We start from the raw sequence: 19,152 nt of genomic DNA on the forward strand, positions 1-19,152 counted from the left end.
TTTGTCAAAACTCTGCGCTTTCCACAACCTGCCCAGTTCCGGCCTCCGGACTGTCACGTGATCGAATCTCCACCACTCCCGGGGGAGGGGCGGCAACTCGGAGCCTCTCTACCGGCAGCAAAGTAGGACAAACCACTCCGGGAGCCTTTTCCACTGGAGGATGGTGGCCCCGCCCCCTTACATCCAGGCCCCACCCCCTGACCCGACAGGCGCGACTGGCTCCGGCCCCGCTCGCCAATGGCTTGGGGTCGTCTTGGTTCCCGGCGTTACTTCCCGAGCTGGGATCACTTCCTTCTCGCTGGCTCCGCCGAGCTGCACTCGGTCTAGGCTCCGGGAGCGTTCGCACACCTCACCCACGTTGACTTAAAGGAGTCCGGGGAGAGTGCTTGTCAGTCTTGTTTTGACCCTTAGATCACCAGGACCAGTCAACCTAAATCTCTGTTTTGCGCTCAAGAGCTTTGATGCCTATCCAGTTATGCGCTTCAGTTTCATCCTGTGTAAAGGGGAAAGATGATACTTGCCTTTTCCAGTATAATGAAGATTAAATGGACTAATTGTCAAAGGTGCCTGGTAGCCGCGAGCGTATCTGTAAATGGTAGTTACTTTCATACTGTCCAAATTCCCAGGCAGCAGAGACATCTGCGCCCAAGAGGGCAGACAAAAAAGCAAAAAGACAAGACCAATAAAAGTATTTTTCATGTAGATTTTACACACCTTCATTTAAAAATTCCAGATGTGAAAACTTGGCTCCATCTCCCTTTCCCAGCTCTACAATTTTTTTTTTCCAAAACACTTAGTACCTCTTAAAATACTATTATAATTTGCTTTTATGTTTGTGTCTGTCAATCTGGCTAGAATGTGAGATCCTTAAGGGCAGGGGTCTTTGTTTTGTCCCCTGAGGCATCCCAAGAGCCTTCTAGAACACTAGCCTGTAAGTGGTAGGCTCAATAAATTTTTGATGAATCAAATGTATGTGAGTTTTGTCTGATGGTGGGATAAAATAGTTGAGATGGAGGGGGCCCAGCAGGGAGACTATCCAAGAATAAGACATGAAAAATGGAAAGGACTTCAGAGATGGAGTCTTCACAGTGCCTTATTTATGAGCTAACTGAGCATATAAAGTACAGTTGTAAGCAGATAGGGTAGGGGGCGTCCCCCAGAGAAAGAGAACCAGGCATGGCTTACTTGACATAAGAGAGCCATTTTATTTTTTTAAACTTTTATATCAACTTCTTTTTGCGGGGGGGGGGGTAACTTAATCAGCATTATACTTTATTCATGTTTTTTAGAGAACCTATTTTAGGCCTAACCCATTTTGTAATGTAAGCCTGGCCACAGTGCTTGCCTTTGATCAGGTCTCAGTAGTAATGATCTAAGGGAACAAAGGACTGTTATCAGGCAAGAAAAGTAACAATAACACAGATAACAAATCAGCTGTAAAGACTCCCAGTTCTGTTTCAAAGGTAAAGATAAGCCTGAAGCACTTTCTTCATCTGTTTTGCAGAATTTAAACACCCCCCAACCCGGGCCCCAGCGCTCAACAACCAGATCAACTGGAACCTAAGTGATGATGATGTTGACGTTTTCTGACCCTTCTGACTTCAGTCACCTAAAGCTTGGAATCTGTTTACTTTTGCCCCAATTTAATGTTGAATTCTCCTCAAGCCCCTTCATGAATATCCCTTGGCTTAAAATGTCCACAGTTTTTCTGTTTGGGGAGACACTGCTTTGGGAAAGTTCCCCAGTGTTCTCCTTACTGGCTGCAAGTAATAAATCCTTCTGTCTCCTGATCTCTGGCTTGCGTGTCTTTTGGCTCGACACCCACCAAGAGGCAAACCCAGTTTTCCAGTAACACAGTTTCACGTATTTTGATCCCAAATCCTCAACAACAACAAAATAGTTATCCAGCTACTCAGGTTACTGAACCAAACTTGGGTCTGCTCACCCAACACACAGCAAAGCCAATCTACTGACACCCAGTTGTGGTGAAGGTAGGTACAGTGTTTATTGCAGGGCCAAACAAGGAGAACAGGCAGTTCATGCTCAAAAGACCCAAAATCCCCAATGACTTTTAGGGGAGGGTTTTTTTTTTTAATATAAATTTATTTTATTTATTTATTTATTTTGGCTGTGTTGGGTCTTCGTTGCCACACGCAGGCTCTCTCTAGTTGTGGCAAGCAGGGCTACTCTTGGTTGCAGTGCACGGGCTTCTCATTGAGATGGCTTCTTTTGTTGTGGAGCATGGGCTCTAGGCGTGCAGGCTTCAGTAGTTGTGGCTTGTGGGCTCTAGAGCACAGGTTCAGTAGTTGTGGCACACAGGCTTAGTTGCTCCGCAGCATGTGGGATCTTCCCAGACCAGGGCTCGAACCCCTGTCCCCTGCACTGGCAGGCAGATTCCTAACCACTGTGCCACCAGGGAAGTCCTAGGGGAGGGTTTTTTAAAACAGTGTGAGGGTACATGATCAGTACATGCTCAATTCTCTGATTGGTTGATGGTGAGGTAACAAGGTGATGTTGTCTCAGGCATCTTAATTATCAGTTTTCTGGTTCCAGCTGGTCTGGGGTCTCCATGCTGGTGGTCAGCATGCAGTCACCATCTTCCATCTGGTGGGGGTTTTAGTGTCTGTAAAACAACTCAAGGATATGGCCTCAGCCTTGTCTTGCTAGACTGCTTCCCTTTGTTTTTACAGTTTTTCACTTCTCTGATTAAATTTGCTCTTTGAAACTCAGGGAAGGCTTAGGAGGCTAAAGTTTTTCTACAAACAAAGGCAGGAGACACTGGGGAAGGGGGGAAGGAGGAGGTTCTGTTCCCAGAAAAACCCCACAGGGTCCTCCTTGATTTCACTCAGAATGTACCTGCATTTTGTATACCCTGGTATGTGTGTGCATATAAATGTATATAAGATTATCATGAGCAAGACTTGGCAAATATGAACAAAGTCTTTATACCACCATTACTATCCATAACCTTTCCTGGTATTTTTCCCAGTCTGGAATACTCTCTCGGGCCTATACCAATTCAAATCCTTTTTGGCCTTCAAAGTTCTTCATGTGCCAGTCACTACTTAGCAAAACAGAATTGGCCCTACCTCCACTTCCCATGGTTTACAGCTTAGTTGAGATGCAGACACAATGGATAGATAAATTGTAATAAACATCACAGCCTATGGGGGAAAGGAGGCATACTTTATAAACAGAAATTGTTAAACCTTAGCAGAATAGTGTAAATAGTTAGGTTTATTGTTCAGTTTGGGGAAAAGAAGAAATTTAAATATATTAAATTTAATACTGTAGTTTAAAACATTTGATGGAATCTAAGTTGTAAATGGAATCGATTGTTTAAGGAGGTTTGGTCTATTGAATTTGAGTTGACCAAATGTTAAAGATCCCCCTTGAAAGTGGTTATTTAAATTTATAAATAGAATGTTGAGGTTTATAAAGTTGAAGACTTAAGAAAAGCTAAATTTTAAAATGTGTATGACTTTAATAAATTGAAGATTAATTTTAAAATAATTCAAAAGATTAATTTCAGAAAAACAAGGTAATGACAGATGTCTTTTCTATACATAAATTCTATCTGCAGAAACTCTAAAAAAATTCACAGTGTCAGCAAGCAGGGTTAAGCACTGGCTAATTAGCAGTGAAGAGCTTGCTACTACTGAGCCCTGGGCAGTAATAGTCAGCATTTCTTGAGCCCTCACTATCAGCCAAAAACTGTTCTGAGTACTTTTCACATAATGACTAATTTGATTCTCATAACAACCCTACAAGGTCAATAATTTCATTGTTCTCATATTACAGACCAGGACAAAGACTCAGAGAGGTTGAATTATTTGCCTAAGCTCACACAGACAATAAATGGTGGAGCCAGGATTTGAACCAATGCAGTTGTACAGTATAAATGGGCTTTTAAGATAGGAAGGCCATGTTTACTTTCTCCATGTTTACAATACTTTATACTCATACACTGGGGCCAAGATGAATATCAGAAATATTTCATTTAAAAGTTACTGGATTGGGACTTCCCTGGTGGTCCAATGGTTAAGAATCCACCTTCCAATACAGGGGACATGAGTTCGATCCCTGGTCGGGGCACTAAGATCCCATATGCTGCAGGGCAACTAAGCCCATGCACTCTAGAGCCCACGCGCCACAACTACTGAGCCCATGCGCTCTGGAGCCTGCACACCACAACTAGAGAGAAGCCCACACGCCCCAACAAACGATCCTGCATGCCGCAACTAAGACCTGATGCAGCTAAATAAATAAATATTTTTTATAGTTACTGGATTATTCATAAAAATCGCAGTGCCAACTTTTGGGGATTTGGTTTACATAATTTTTCTTTCCTTCAAACATTTCTATGATACTTTTTATAATATTCTTAAGTGTGTCTGCAAACAACATAGAAGTACACATGATAAAAAGTTAAAACTCCTCTCCCTACTGTTAGCCATTGTTAACAGTTCAGTGTGCACCCTTTCAGACTTTTCCTACCCATGTACAAATATCACACGCTTACATACTCAGTGTCTATGTATAGATTGCCTGTGTCCTTTTTTTAAATTTATTTATTTATTTTGCTGTGTTGTGTCTTCACTGCTGCACACGGGCTTTGTCTTGTTACAGTGAGCGGGGGCTACTCTTCTTTGCAGCGCGCAGGCTTCTCATTGCAGTGGCCTCTCTTGTTGCAGAGCACGGGCTCTAGGCGCGCAGGCTTCAGTAGTTGTGGTGCGTGGGCTCAGTAGTTGGGGTACACAGGCTTTGTTGCTCCGCAGCATGTGGGATCTTCCCAGACCAAGGCTCGAACCTGTGTCCCCTGCATTGGCAGGCAGATTCTTAACCATTGCACCACCAGGGAAGTCCCTGCCTGTGTCCTTTTAATTCGTAAAATCTTGGAGAGATTTCCTTGTAAAGACAGATAACTCTTAACTTCATTTTTCCCTTAATTAATTAAATATTCCATAACTTTATTTAAACAGACTTCTGAGGCCAATAAATTTTTTCCAGTTCTTCACTATTTGAAAACAATGTTTACAAGTGACCATACTTACACATTTTTGTGCATCAGTACATCTATAAGATGGATGCCTAGATGAGAAACTGCTGATCAGAAAGACATTCTCATTTAAAATTTTAATAAATATTTACCAAATTTCCCTCCAATGGGTTATTAATTTTCACTGCAGCTTTAAGAATTTAAAATAATTTTTAATCTCCTAAGAAAAATCAAAATAAATTAAAAACAAGAACCAGGCATTCATAAAAGGAGTATAATTCACGTATTATATTATGGCATTCCAAAATTTAATATGACTGTCATTCCTAAATCAGTCAGAATCTAGAACAGTGTTTGCCATAACAGGGGTGAAAACCCCTTGGGTAAACCTTTCTTAAACTTCCTTACAAAATTAGATTCCAGAGTCTCTGTTGCCATCTGGTGGCAATTCTCTATTGGGGACCCCTCCTCTGACAAGATTTCAGAGAAGTGGTTCTTTCTAAAACAATTACTTCCTGTATGTCACTCTGTACAAGACATTAATTATTTCATCATTCATGATTACTAAATGCATTTTATTATAAATAAATCATGTTGGACTTCCCTGGTGGCACAGTGGATAAGAATCCGCCTGCCAATGCAGGGGACATGGGTTCGATCCCTGGTCCAGGAAGAGCCCACATGCCGCGGAGCAACTAAGCCCATGTGCAACAACTACTGAGCCTGCGCTCTAGAGCCAGTGAGGCACAACTACTGAAGCCCGTGCACCTAGAGCCCGTGCTCCACAACAAGAGAAGCCACCGCAGTGAGAAGCCCACTCGCTGCAAAAAAGAGTAGCCCTTGCACCTAGAGCCCGTGCTCCACAACAAGAGAAGCCACCGCAGTGAGAAGCCCACTCGCTGCAACAAAGAGTAGCCCTTGCTCGCCACAGCTAAAGCCTGTGCAGCAGCGAAGACCCAACACAGCCAAAAATAAATAAAAATTTTAAAAATTAAATAATTAAAAATAAATTTAAGAAATAAATAAATCATGTTACTTCTAAATTATTTCAGTTTTTTGAGACAATTAGCCGGCAGTGCAAATAAATACCAAAACTATCCAGCCACATCTTTTTTTCCCAGCCATATTTTTTCAAAAGACTCTTGTATAGATGAGGTCTCTTCTATTAACAGACTTTTGCTTCCACAGGAAGCAAAACATATAAAACATCTTTTTTTCTATTATTTACCCTCTCATAATCTTTCTCACTAAAAAAAAAAAAAAAAGTTTAAATAAGTCATAGAAACAGTTAGTTGCACCCCCAAAGTATCAGACACTGCAGGTGTCCCACTCAAATCCCCTTGGCTCTTAACATTTCTGACTGTGCAGACCCAAATTCCAACTACTATCACCTCTTTGCCTCAGACATCCCTTTAGCCACATGTATGATAGGCTGTAAGTACCAGGGAAATAACATATTTTCCTAAACCAAAAGCAACCCTCAACCAGGAACAGATATATAAATTGGCATATAAATACACAGATTGAATTATATCCCCCAAAATTCACATGTTGAAGTCCTAAGGCCCAGTAATTCAGAATGTGACCCTATTTGGAAATAGGATGTTTACAGAGGTAATTAAGTTAAAATGAGGTCATAAGGGTGGGCCCTCACCCAATATGACTGGTGTCCTTATAAAATGGGGGTATTTGGACACAGAGACACACATCTACCAGACAAGGAGAGAGGCCTAGAACACCTCCTTCCTTCACAGCCCTCAGAAGGAATCAACCAGGCTGGCACCTTGACTCTTGCCTTCTGGCCTCCACAGCTGTGAGACAATACATTTTTGTTATTTGAGCCACTCCGTTTATGGTACTTTATTATAGCAATTTCAGCAAACTAATACAAATACCCAGCTCCCTCACCTCTTGGGTGGAATAACTCTGAGATACATGTTCGGTGCTATTTCCTAGAGTACCCAGTGGGTTTCAGCTCGTTTCCCACTATGGCAACTGGCTTGATAACACACTCTTTATTCACTTCCTTCTCTTGCCTTTTTCACTTCCAATTTTACTGGTGTGTTTCCTGGGTTCACCCCCTGCATAAACTACTTGATCTCAAATCCCTGTCTCTGGCCCCCCTTTGGGGAAACCCAAACTATGACAGTATCAGAAAGGGTATTCAGATGTCAGGATGGGATTTTAGAATTAAAGCCCTTCCCAGCCAGATGGCAACAAGGATCTGACCACTTGTGGAAGTAGAAAGGTGATAACCTCTGAGCTGAAGCATCACAATTATTGGAAGCCTCATCTGTGGTGAATTAGGATGAATTCAGGTAAATTTGAGGGATATGGGGTCAAAGGTAGTTACAAGGGCCATAGAGTAGGTTGGTTGTTATGACTGCTGTTGGCACACTGAGAAAAATTATAAACTCAGGTCAGTAGGGACTAATAAGAAAGCCAAAAGGCCTCTATGGTAGTAGCATTTCAAGAGATACTGCCGGAGTCCAGCTCCAGCGAGTCCAGGGATACCCAAGGGATGGATAGCGTCGGCGAAGGAAATAAATCTATTACACTTCTTAAAGTATCAGCATTGCATGTTTCTCTCACCTTTATTGTTTACAATCACAGGTTTATATATTGTAGTTGATTACATTACCAGGTATGTGACCAAACAATCTTAGCACAATCAAACCTCAAAATGTCCTATAAAGATTTTTTTAAAAAAATATCCCATAGTTTCTAGATGTCCTATGAAAATATTTCCCCAAGTTCCCATTAATCACAGGTTATTTCTTAGTAATCAAGCCAAGCAGTTATATGATTATTTTAATTGTAAAAGTTGGAGCTACTTGTTCCTATTTCTCTTCTTGCATGGGCAACCTTTTACAATGGTTCCATGAAAATATTTACAATATACTCTGCATGCCCTTTCTTGTTGTTTCCTCCAACTGAGACAGTGTTTTCGCCCTATCCTAGCAACCAATTCTGCTCTAGGCATTTGCTTTTCTATAATTAATCTTCCTTTATAATAGAACCATAAATTTCCTATGTCATCAGGAACTCCGGCCCATGGCCATAACTCCATACTAGAGAGTGTTTTTCATAAAAACATCCCCTTAGTTCCAGGCTCTTAATTCTTTACCCATTTCCCCGGGGCTTTAGTGGGTACTTCCCATTCTGTGGTAGTTTCAGGAGGGGGAGTCCTCAGCGGGATTTTTCTTTCACGTGGAGCGACATCCCCCCAAAATTGGCCCTATATGTAAATTTATTATCATAAAACATAACAACAGAGCTGTAGTCCACCTTCCTGGCATGGCGCTGCCTTGCAGTTTCGCCTTCCGTTGCTTCATGACTTTGTCATGGTGCAATGGCTCCAGGATGGCTTCCGACAAGATACATTTTGTAAAATTATAAAGGAAACATGAACAAAAGACAATGTTACTACTAAACTATTTTAGCTTTCTTCAGACCCCCTGAATCAGACAGGCACATCAGCAATCCAACATACAATGGAACTGGTACATTCTGGAAAAAATGGGGCAAAGCCAGAGAGCCAAATATATCACACAAAAAGGCAATGCAGACATCTCCATCACCTTCCTCATTGCACCTATGCCTCTCCTTCAGCTCAGATCTGTGGCCTCAGAGGAAGTTTGCTTCAACCCAGTTGGTGAAGAAGAGCAAAAAAATTCAGATCTGATTCAAAAATAGGTCAGCTCTATATGTTAATTTTTGTTAGTCTTTATGTAGATTGCTGCCACACTACCGCCCCACTTAGAAGTGACTGTGAAAACCAATGGTGAAGAAAAATACTCCCAGTGGATAGCACATCAAGTAACACAGCTGGTCATCAACGTGGCGTGAAGGGAGCTGTAGCCCAAGGTAAGTATATTAATAGACTCCTGGGCAGTGGTGCATGACTTGACTAGTTGATCAGGGAACAAGATTAGAAGACTGAAGATAAAGGAATGGGCAACAAAATGTGTAAATGTACGTGTCTTACATTAGTGCCTGCAAGAGAGTACCCAACAAAGAGGAGACGCAGAACAACAAGGTGGCTTGGATGACATGTCCGGTGGCTTCCAGCCAGCCTCTGTCCTAGGCCACCCAGTGCTTACTGTATGGACTCATGAACAGAGTAGCCATGGTGGCAGGGATGGAGACTCTACAGGGGCCCCCACAGCTCGGTGTCTGACCAGTTACCCCCAGAGGCTGAATCTGGGCCCTAAATATGCTATTGCCCCCAAGGAGATCAACCGGCCCCTTGGTGGCAAGCTGATTCTCCTGAACTCCTTCCACTCTGGAAGGAGCAGAGATTCATCTCTAGTGGAACTGATTCCAAGAAGAGACTCTCTTTTTTTTTTGCCAGCAGTGCCTTGGCCGGTAACATCATCCCAGGGCTAACAGTATATGAGTACCATTATGAAATTCCACATAACATCACCTTGGACCAGTGTTTATCAAATCACTTTTCAATACCACTCCCCTAAGGAGCCTTTTGAAACATTTTTTTTCCTGACTGCCGCTCCCGTGAAGTTTTAATACCACAGATAAACTGTATTTCTGTTTATGTGCTTTACGTATAGCTGTGCTTTATACATAAGAAGAATAACATTTGTTTTGCCCATCAAGAACCAATTTTCACCCGCTTGGGAGCAATACTGCCCCTGTTGAGAATGCATGCCTTACCCTAAGAGCTTCACTTTACAGTGAAGGTGGTACAACAGTGAGCAAATGTCCATGTGCTCCACTTTGCCTACTATACACCATATCACCTAGAAGCTGCAGTCCTGATAGAATGTCAGAATGGCATTTTAAAGGTGTGGCAGCTTGAAGATAACTTGCAGCGTTGGGGTGCTGGCCTTAAAAATGAAGTACAGGGTGTTTTTTTGTTTTGTTTTTATTTTATTAAAGTATAGTTGATTTACAATGTTGTGTTTAATTTCTGTTGTACAGCAAAGTGACTCAGTTATACATATATATATTATTTTTCATGATGGTTTATCACAGGATATTGAATACAGTTCCCTGTGCTATACAGTAGAACCATGTTGCTTATCCATCCTATACATAATGGTTTACATCTGCTAATCCCAAACTCCCAATCCTTCCCTCCCCGACACCCCCCTCCCCCCTTGACAACCAAAAGTCTGTTCTCTATATCTGTGAGTCTGTTTTTGTTTTGTAGATATGTTCATTTGTGTCATATCTTAGATTCCACATATAAGTGCTTCCACATATGGTATTTGTCTTTCTCTTTCTGACTTACTTTGCTTAGTATGATAATCTCTAGGTCCATCCATGTTGCTGCAGATGGCATTATTTCATTCTCTTTAATGGCTGAGTAATATTCCACTCTGTGTGTGTGTGTGTGTGTGTGTGTGTGTGTGTATCACATTTTCTTTATCCGTTCATCTGCTGATGGACATTTAGGTTGTTTCTATGTCTTGGCTATAGCAAATACTGTTCCTATAAACATAGGGGTGCATGTATCTTTTTGAATTATAGTCTTGTCTCTGTATATGACCAGGAGTGGAATTGATGGATCATATGGCAACTCTATTTTTAGCTTTTTGAGGAACCTCCTTATTGTTTTCCATAATGGCTGCACCAATTTACATTCCCACTTTTTCTCCACACCCTCTCCAGCATTTATTATTTGTAGACTTTTTTTTTAATTGGGGTATAGTTGTTTTACAGTGTTGTGTTAGTTTCTACTGACGAAGTAGAGTTCCCTGTGCTATACAGCAGGTCCTCATTAGTTATCTATTTTATACATATTTGTGTATATATGTCAATCCCAGTCTCACAATTCATCCCACCCCCCCTTTCCCCACTTGGTGTCCATATGTTTGTTCTCTACATCTGTGTCTCTATTTCTGCCTTGCAAACTGGTTCATCTGTACCATTTTTCTAGATTCCACATATATGTGTTAATATACAGTACTTGTTTTTCTCTTTATGACTTACTTCATTCTGTATGACAGTCTTATTATTTGTAGACTTTTTTTCTTTTTATTTGCTGTGGGTTTGTCATATATGGCCTTTATTATGTTGAGGTAGTTTCCCTCTATGTCCACTTTTTGGAGGGTTTTTATCATAAATCGGTATTGAATTTTGTCAAAAGAATTTTCTGCATCTATTGAGATGATCATATGTTTTTTTATTCTTCAATTCGTTAATATGGTGTATCACATTGATTGATTTGAGTATATTGAAGGATCCTTGCATCCCTGGTATAAATCCCACTTGATCATGGTGTATGATCCTTTTAGTGTGCTCTTGGATTCTGTTTGCTAGTATTTTGTTGAGGATTTTTGCATCTATATTCATCAGTGATATTGGTTTGTAATTTTCTTTTTCTGCAGTATCTTTGTCTGGTTTTAGTATCAGGGTGATGCTGGCCTTGTAGAATGAGTTAGGGAGTGTTCCTTCCTCTGCAATTTTTTGGAAAAGTTTGAGAAGGATGGGTGTTAGCTCTTCTCTAAATGTTTGATAGAATTCACCTGCGAAGCCATGTGGTCCTGGACTTTTGTTTGTTGGAAGACTTTCAATCACAGTTTCAATTTCATTACTTGTGATTGGTCTGTTCAGATTTTCTTTTACTTCCTGGTTCAGCCTTGGAAGGTTATACCTTTCTAAGAATTTGTCCATTTCTTCCAGGTTCTCCATTTTATTGGCATAGAGTTGCTTGTAGTAGTCTCTTAGGATGCTTTGTATTTCTGCAGTGTCTGTTGTAACTTCTCCTTTTTCATTTCTAATTGTATTGATTTGAGTTCTCTCCCTCTTTTTCTTGATGAGTATGGCTGAAGGTTTATCAATTTTATTTATCTTCTCAAAGAACCAGCTTTTAGTTTTACTGATCTTTGCTATCGTTTTCTTTGTTTTTCTTTCATTTATTTCTGCTCTGATCTTTATGATTTCTTTCTTTCTATGAACTTTGGGTTTTGTGTGTTCTTCTATCTCTAGTTCATTTGAGATTTTTCTTGTTTCTTGAGGTAGGATTTATTGCTACAAACTTCCCTCTTAGAACTGCTTTTGCTGCATCCCATAGGTTTTGGATTGTCGTGTTTTCGTTGTCATTTGTCTCTAAGTATTTTTTGATTTCCTCTTTGTTTTCTTCAGTGATTTATTGGTTATTTAGTAACATATTGTTTAGACTCCATATGTTTGTGTTTTTTAACATTTTTTTCCCTGTAATTTATTTCTAATCTCATAGCATTGTGGTTGGAAAGGATGCTTGATATGATTTCAATTTTCTTAAATTTACTGAGGCTTGATTTGTGACCCAAGATGTGATCTATCCTGGAGAATGTGCTGTTTTCAGATGGAATGTCCCATAAATATCAATTAAATCTATCTGGTCTATTGTGTCATTTGAAGCTTGTGTTTCTTTATTAATTTTCTGTCTGGATGATCTGACCATTTGTGTAAGTGAGGTGTTAAAGTCTCCCCCTATTTTTGTGTTACTGTCGATTTCCTCTTTTATAGCTGTTAGCATTTGCCTTATGTATTGAGGTGTTCCTATTTTGGGTGCATATATATTTATAATTGTTATATCTTCTTCTTGGATTGATCCCTTGATCATTATGTAGTGTCCTTCCTTGTCTCTTGTAACATTCTTTATTTTAAAGTCTATTTTATCTGATATAAGTATTGCTACTCTAGCTTTCTTTTGATTTCCATCTGCATGGAATATCTTTTTCCATCCCCTCACTTTCAGTCTGTATGTGTCCCTAGGTCTGAAGTGGGTCTCTTGTAGACAGCATATATATGGGTCTTGTTTCTGTATCCATTCAGCAAGCCTGTGTCTTTTGGTTGCAGCATTTAATCCATTCATATTTAAGTTAATTACTGATATGTATGTTCCTATTACCATTTTCTCGATTGTTTTGGGTTGTTTTTGTAGGCCCTTTTATTCTCTTGTGTTTCCCACTCAGAGAAATTCCTTTAGCATTTGTTGTAGAGCTGGTTTGGTGGTGCAGAATTCTCTTAGTTTTTGCTTGTCTGTAAAGCTTTTGACTTCTCTGTCGAATATGAATGAGATTCTTGCTGGGTAGAGTAATCTTGGTTGTAGTTTCTTCCCTTTCATCACTTTAAATATATCATGCCACTCCCTTCTGGCTTTTAGAGTTTCTGCTGAGAAATCAGCTGTTAACCTTTTGGGAGTTCCCTTGTATGTTATTTGTCATTTTTCCCTTGCTGCTTTCAATAATTTTTCTTTGTCTTTCATTTTTGCCAATTTGATTAATACATGTCTCAGCGTGTTTCTCCTTGGGTTTATCCTGTATGGGACTCACTGTGCTTCCTGGACTTGGGTGGCTATTTCCTTTCCCATGTTAGGGAAGTTTTTGACTATAATCTCTTCAAATATTTTCTCGGGTCCTTTCTCTCTCTCTTCTCCTTCTGGGACCCCTATAATGCGAATGTTGTTGCATTAAATTTGTCTCAGAGGTCTCTTAGGCTGTCTTCATTTCTTTTCATTCTTTTTTCTTTATTCTGTTCTGTGGCAGTGAATTCCACCATTCTGTCTTCCAGGTCACTTATCCGTTCTTCTGTCTCAGTTATTCTGCTATCGATTCCTTCTAGTGTAAATTTCATTTCAGTTATTGTATTGTTCATCTCTGTTTGTTCTTTAATTCTTCTAGGTCTTTGTTAAACATTTCTTGCATCTCCTAGATCTTTGCCTACATTCTTTTTCCAAGGTCCTGGATCATCTTCACTATCATTATTCTGAATTCTTTTTCTGGAAGGTTGCCTACCTCCACTTCATTTAGTTGTTTTTCTGGCGTTTTATCTTGTTCCTTCAACTGGTACATAGTCCTCTGCCTTTTCATTTTGTCTATCTTTCTATGAATGTGGTTTTCATTTCACAGGCAGCAGGACTGTAGTTCTTCTTGCTTCTGCTGTCTGCCCTCTATTTGTAGACTTTTTAATGATGGCCATTCTAACTGGTGTGAGGTGGTACCTCGTTGTTTTGGTTTGTTTTTCTCTAATAATTAGCAATGATGAGCGTCTTTTCATGTGCCTATTGGCCATCTGTATGTCTTCTTTGGAGAAATGTTTATTTAGGTCTTCTGCCCATTTTTTGATTGGGTTGTTTGTTTTTTTGTTATTGAATTGTAAGAGTTGTTTCTGTGTTTTGGAAATTAAGGCCTTGTCAGTCGCATCATTTGCAAATATTTTCTCCTAGTCTGTAGGTTGTCCCTTTGTTTTGTTTATTGTTTCCTTTGCTCTGCAAAAGCCCGTAAGTTTGATTAGGTCTCATTTTTTTATTTTTACATTTATTTTTATTGTGAGGTATGGTTTTATATGGTGTTTATATTGTCATAATATGGTACTACATGTTTTGACTCCAAAAGGTAGAAAACACAGGCCTGGGAACCAAGAGGTAAGACTGGCCTCTGTCACCATAGCTTACACTGACCCACTTGGGGAATCTGTTTCCCCATCCTTTCAACATTACGCTCTGTTGGACTAGAGCACCTGGCTCTAGGTGGTTGGCAGGGGATACATCTATCAATGGTCATAAAAAGAGTTCCACCAAAACTACGGCTGATAACTGGTCATTTGGGGGTCCTCGTGCCAGTAGACCAGCAAGCAAGGAAAGGAGTAACTATCTCGGCAGGAGAAGGTGATTACCACGAGGAAAGGTGGGCAAGGAAGAATGTATCTGGAACTCAGGAGTTTCAATGAGATGCCTCTTGGTGTTGCCATGCCTGGTAATAAACATAAATTGCCAATTTCAGCAGAGTCTGACAAGAGCCTGTTAACCAGGGGCTAAGACACCTTAGGGATGAGGGTCTGGATTACCCCACCAGCCAAGCAACCTAGACAAGCAGAAGACTAGCCAATTGTGAAGGGACTATAGAATATGTATTAGTTTGATGAGGCTGCCATAGCAAAATACCACAGACTGAGTGGCTTAAACAATAGAAATTAATTTTCCTGCAGTTCTGGAGGCTGGAAGTCCAAGATGACAGTGCCAGCAGAATTGCTTTCCTCTAAGGCCTCTCTCTTTGGGTTGCAGGTGTTCACCCTCTTGCTCCCTCTTCACACGGTTGTCCCTTTGTGCACACTCACTCCCGGTGTCTCTTCTTTTCCTACAAGGACACCAATCACACTGGATCAGAGCCCCACCCCAATGGCCTTACTTCAACTTAATCACCTCTTTAAAGGCCCTATCTCTAAAACGGTCACTGGGGTGCTGAGGGCTAGGACTTGAACATATGAATTTGGGGGAATACAACTCACTCCATAACAGGGTGGTAGAGGAAGGAGATGATGAATATCAGTTACAGACTCAGGACCATTTGTAGCAGCAGGGACTAGAGCTCATCCTACTAAACTTCCTGGGGTGTGTGCGTGTGTGTGTGTGTCTTTTGGAAACTGGATGCAGTGACAGGATGCAGTAAAGTGCAGGTGGGCATGGGTGGACCTGAGCCGCGCAGGGGTCAGCACTGCCAGCACCCCATCCATTTCCCCTCAGTACCTATCTCTTCCTCACATGCCAGCCCAACTTCCAACTGCCAGGAACCACGTGAGGACTCTCGGCCTGCTGGAACCCACTCTGCTGGTGTTCATGGCAAGAAGGAAATACCAGGGAACAAACACCTTCTAGGAGCAGCCCTCTACCTGTGACTGGTGGGAGTTGGTGAATGACTATCCTAGCTCCCTCCCCTCAGGTGAGCTATTTCTGAGGTGTGGGTACCACACTGTCACCCAAGAGTCCCAGTAGCTGAAGTTCATTGCCCACAGTGGTAACTTGCTTGATAATGAACATTTTTTTTTGCTTTCCTTCCCTTCGCTGTCTTACTTCCCCACTTCCATACTGGTGCATTCTGGGATCACCGCCCAGAAAAAGTACCTGCATTCAAATCTTTATCCCAGGGTCTGCTTCTGCTGGAACCCAAATTAAGGTTCTGACAGTCTGCAGAACAGCTCATACTTACTAAATTCATCATGTAAACTTATTTGACTGGCTTCCCTTTACACTCCTACTTCGCTCTCAACTGGTTGTTTCTCTAGCTACGTTATCTTCTTCTAGGCCACTATTTCTTTCATATTTACTACTATGTGTCAAGTTCTGGGGATGTAGCAGGAAAAACGATAAGAGGGACCCTGCTCTCATGGAGATTACAGTCTAGGAGGGAAGCCAGACTTTGAACAATCGATTTCAAGAGTGAATCTTGTAATAACAAGGAAAATGTGAGAGTGGTGAAGGAGACAGCAGTGGGATCCCACCAAGCCTGGAGGCAGGGAACTTGCTTCCCCGCTGAAGGAACCCTGCATCTGGCACCTGAAGGGTTAGTAGGAAGTGGCTTGGTGCCAGTCTCCTCCTGGCTTCCCTGACCGGCAGTTTGTCCTTCTATGGTGGTCTAATGATAGCAAATGTGACAAGGGGTCAAATAGAGCTTGGAAGAGAGATACAATTAACACAAAAATGCAAAATAAATCCGAAATCACCAAGAACCTTTATTTTACTTCATATTGAACTGGAAGAGCAATAAAATAAAAATATTTTCAATTCTTAAGACATTTTTACATCAGTTACACTGACCAGTAGAGAGAAAATTGAAATCCCTATGGAATTGCTAGCAATAAATAAAATACTTAAAAATAGAATGTTCTGAGTTCAAAGGAAAATTTCCTGAGCTTGTTCAATCTGGGGAAGTCAATGACCCTTTGCAAACTTCAGTTTTTCAAAAGGCTATCCAACTGATGCAAGCTTCTGGTCATGACAAGAAGCTGCCACTTTCAGCAGCACCTTATATGAAAAGGGGAAACAATCGATCTTCCTTCAATCACTTTGTCCATAGTTCTGGGGAAGCTATGCACAGAGCAGAAAAGGAAGGTATCTGCTCTTTGTGGTACCAGAATTTCACAACATCCCAAATAAATGCCAGTGCTATTTTAACTTGTCATTAACTAAAATGTACCATTTGCTCAGTGTGCGAATATTAGACCAATCTCCCTGCTGTTTGTGGGTGACCAAAGGAAGACCCAAATATGTGTGAAAGGGTAAGATTGATACTTTAAAAATTCCAGGATCTAGCAAGGGAAAGATTCTCTGTGAAGACCAAAGATTGAGTACTGGCTTTGGAGGTCTAAAATTCTCTTCAGGGATAAAGTCAAAATACCATGTTTCATTGATTCTAGGATGTACTTTTTCCCCCACACTTTAGCATCTCAGATTCCAATGGGCTTGGCCATTAATTGTCACAAGTGTCAACTCCCCCACTGACTTTCTTAGTGGTATATAAAGTAAGGGGATGTTTTACAACGAATGGTTTCTTAGATGAGATTAAATATGGCGCTCTGTAGTTCAGTACACACAGTGAGCCATATAAAAATAAATCTGACATTTTAACCCTGGTAACTTTCCCAAGTGAAAAGATGCTGGCAAAAACATTTGGCGTCTTAAATTTCAACATGTGCATCACAGTCTCAGGAAGGGTTAGAAGGATGGTGATGTGGGATGAGCTTGTACTCTCCTTCTGCGTCTGTCCCTAGTCAGCTGGGAGAACTGTAAGGAAATCGATTTCACACTTCTGGGACTAAATTCCTCATCTGTAAAACGAGAAAGTGCTATCAGATGGCCTCTAAATCTTCCAGCCGAAAAGGAAGGTGATTTTAAATCTTATACCACTGAGTATGTGTCACTGTGTAAATTCCATTGCCATGCTGCCCCCAAAAGGCAAAGGAGCTTCTTGAGTTGTTGAGTTGCTGGCTCAGACTTCTCTGCAGCCATCCCTGCCCCAACCCCCAAGAGTCAAGGCTTCAAATCCACAGACTTTCTTGAATCAAGCAGAAAACACAATTCATTCACAACTTTAGTAACTTGATTGGAAAAGGATAATTCTTCAGTGTTGGGCAATTTGCAAACTTCTTTTAAAAACTGCAGAACTCTACTAGGCTAAATTGAACTAAATGTCTACCATAAATTTTAGAATATCAAAAAATTATAGCAAGGGTTCACTTCAAAGTCTTCATGATTGACATAATTTCTACAGATTCTGCTGCTTTAAGTGCCTCCTTCCATGCCACAGAAGCGCCAACCACAAAAAGCTTTGTTTTCTGAAAGAAAATAATAAAGAAATTTCATTTGAATTAACTATTCATATCAGCACCCTGCTCCTACATTGAGATTTTTTTCAACAAGAACAATGTGCTTGGCCAAGGAAAACAAACAGTGAGAAATGGGTATTCCAAGTGATGAAAAATGGAATAAAAACATTGCTTTATGATAAATAACACATACATTTATATTTTTATATACATATTTTTAATTCAAAATTCATAATCTATCTTTACCTAAACATGTTAGAATTAAAAACAAGAATAGCAGCTAAAATCAACAATTACAGAACAAGTCACAAATTCCTAAAGATTCCTATTTAAATGTCAATTCCGAAGGTTCAAACTATTTTAAGTGTTGTGGTGTCGCTTAACTAAGTTACTAATAAAGGTAGACTCCCTCTTTAAAATTCTCTTAAATTCAGTCAATTATACATGTTTGATTCCTACTCCTTGAGCTGGCACAGACCTAATGAGGCCCAATGAAATGACCAAACTTCAGTAAATGTGTTGGCATTGGCATCTTACATTCAAACAGCAGATTCTTGGGCTCTGAGGAACTACAGTTGCTGGGTCAAATGCTATTATTAAGCAACTAGAATATATGCTTTACCCAAATGGGTGAGGGAAAGAAAGGAAGGAAAAGAGAAACGAAAAGAAGAGAAGAGAAGGAAGAAAGTGGGGAGGGAAGAAGGGAAAAGAGAGGAGGGCGGAAGGGAAAAGAGAGGAGGGACAGGTGGGGAGGAATGAGAGAGAGAGAGAGAGAGAGAGAGAAAGGAAGGGAGGAAGAAAGGAAGGGGAAAAAAGGAAGGGAGGGAGGGAGGGAGGGAAGAAGAGAGAGAGGAAAAAAGGAAGGTAAAAAATAAAAAAGAAACTCTTGGAGCTGCTGATGCCCCACCACATAGCCATCACTGCATGGTGTTCTAGAGAGCAGGTTCTACCTTTGAACACCAAGTCACTTGATTTCCCGTGTTCTTGCTCTACCTCCAAAATGGGCCGGGCCTCTTTCCATGAGAAAGAGAGAGGCTTATGAAATGAAGCAGGAGTGATGACTGGTTGTAAAGACTACAATTTGTTTGTTGGTCAGAAAG

This window comes from Mesoplodon mirus (assembly GCF_964341445.2).
Source record: "Mesoplodon mirus genome assembly, chromosome: 13".
Lineage (NCBI taxonomy): Eukaryota > Metazoa > Chordata > Mammalia > Artiodactyla > Ziphiidae > Mesoplodon > Mesoplodon mirus.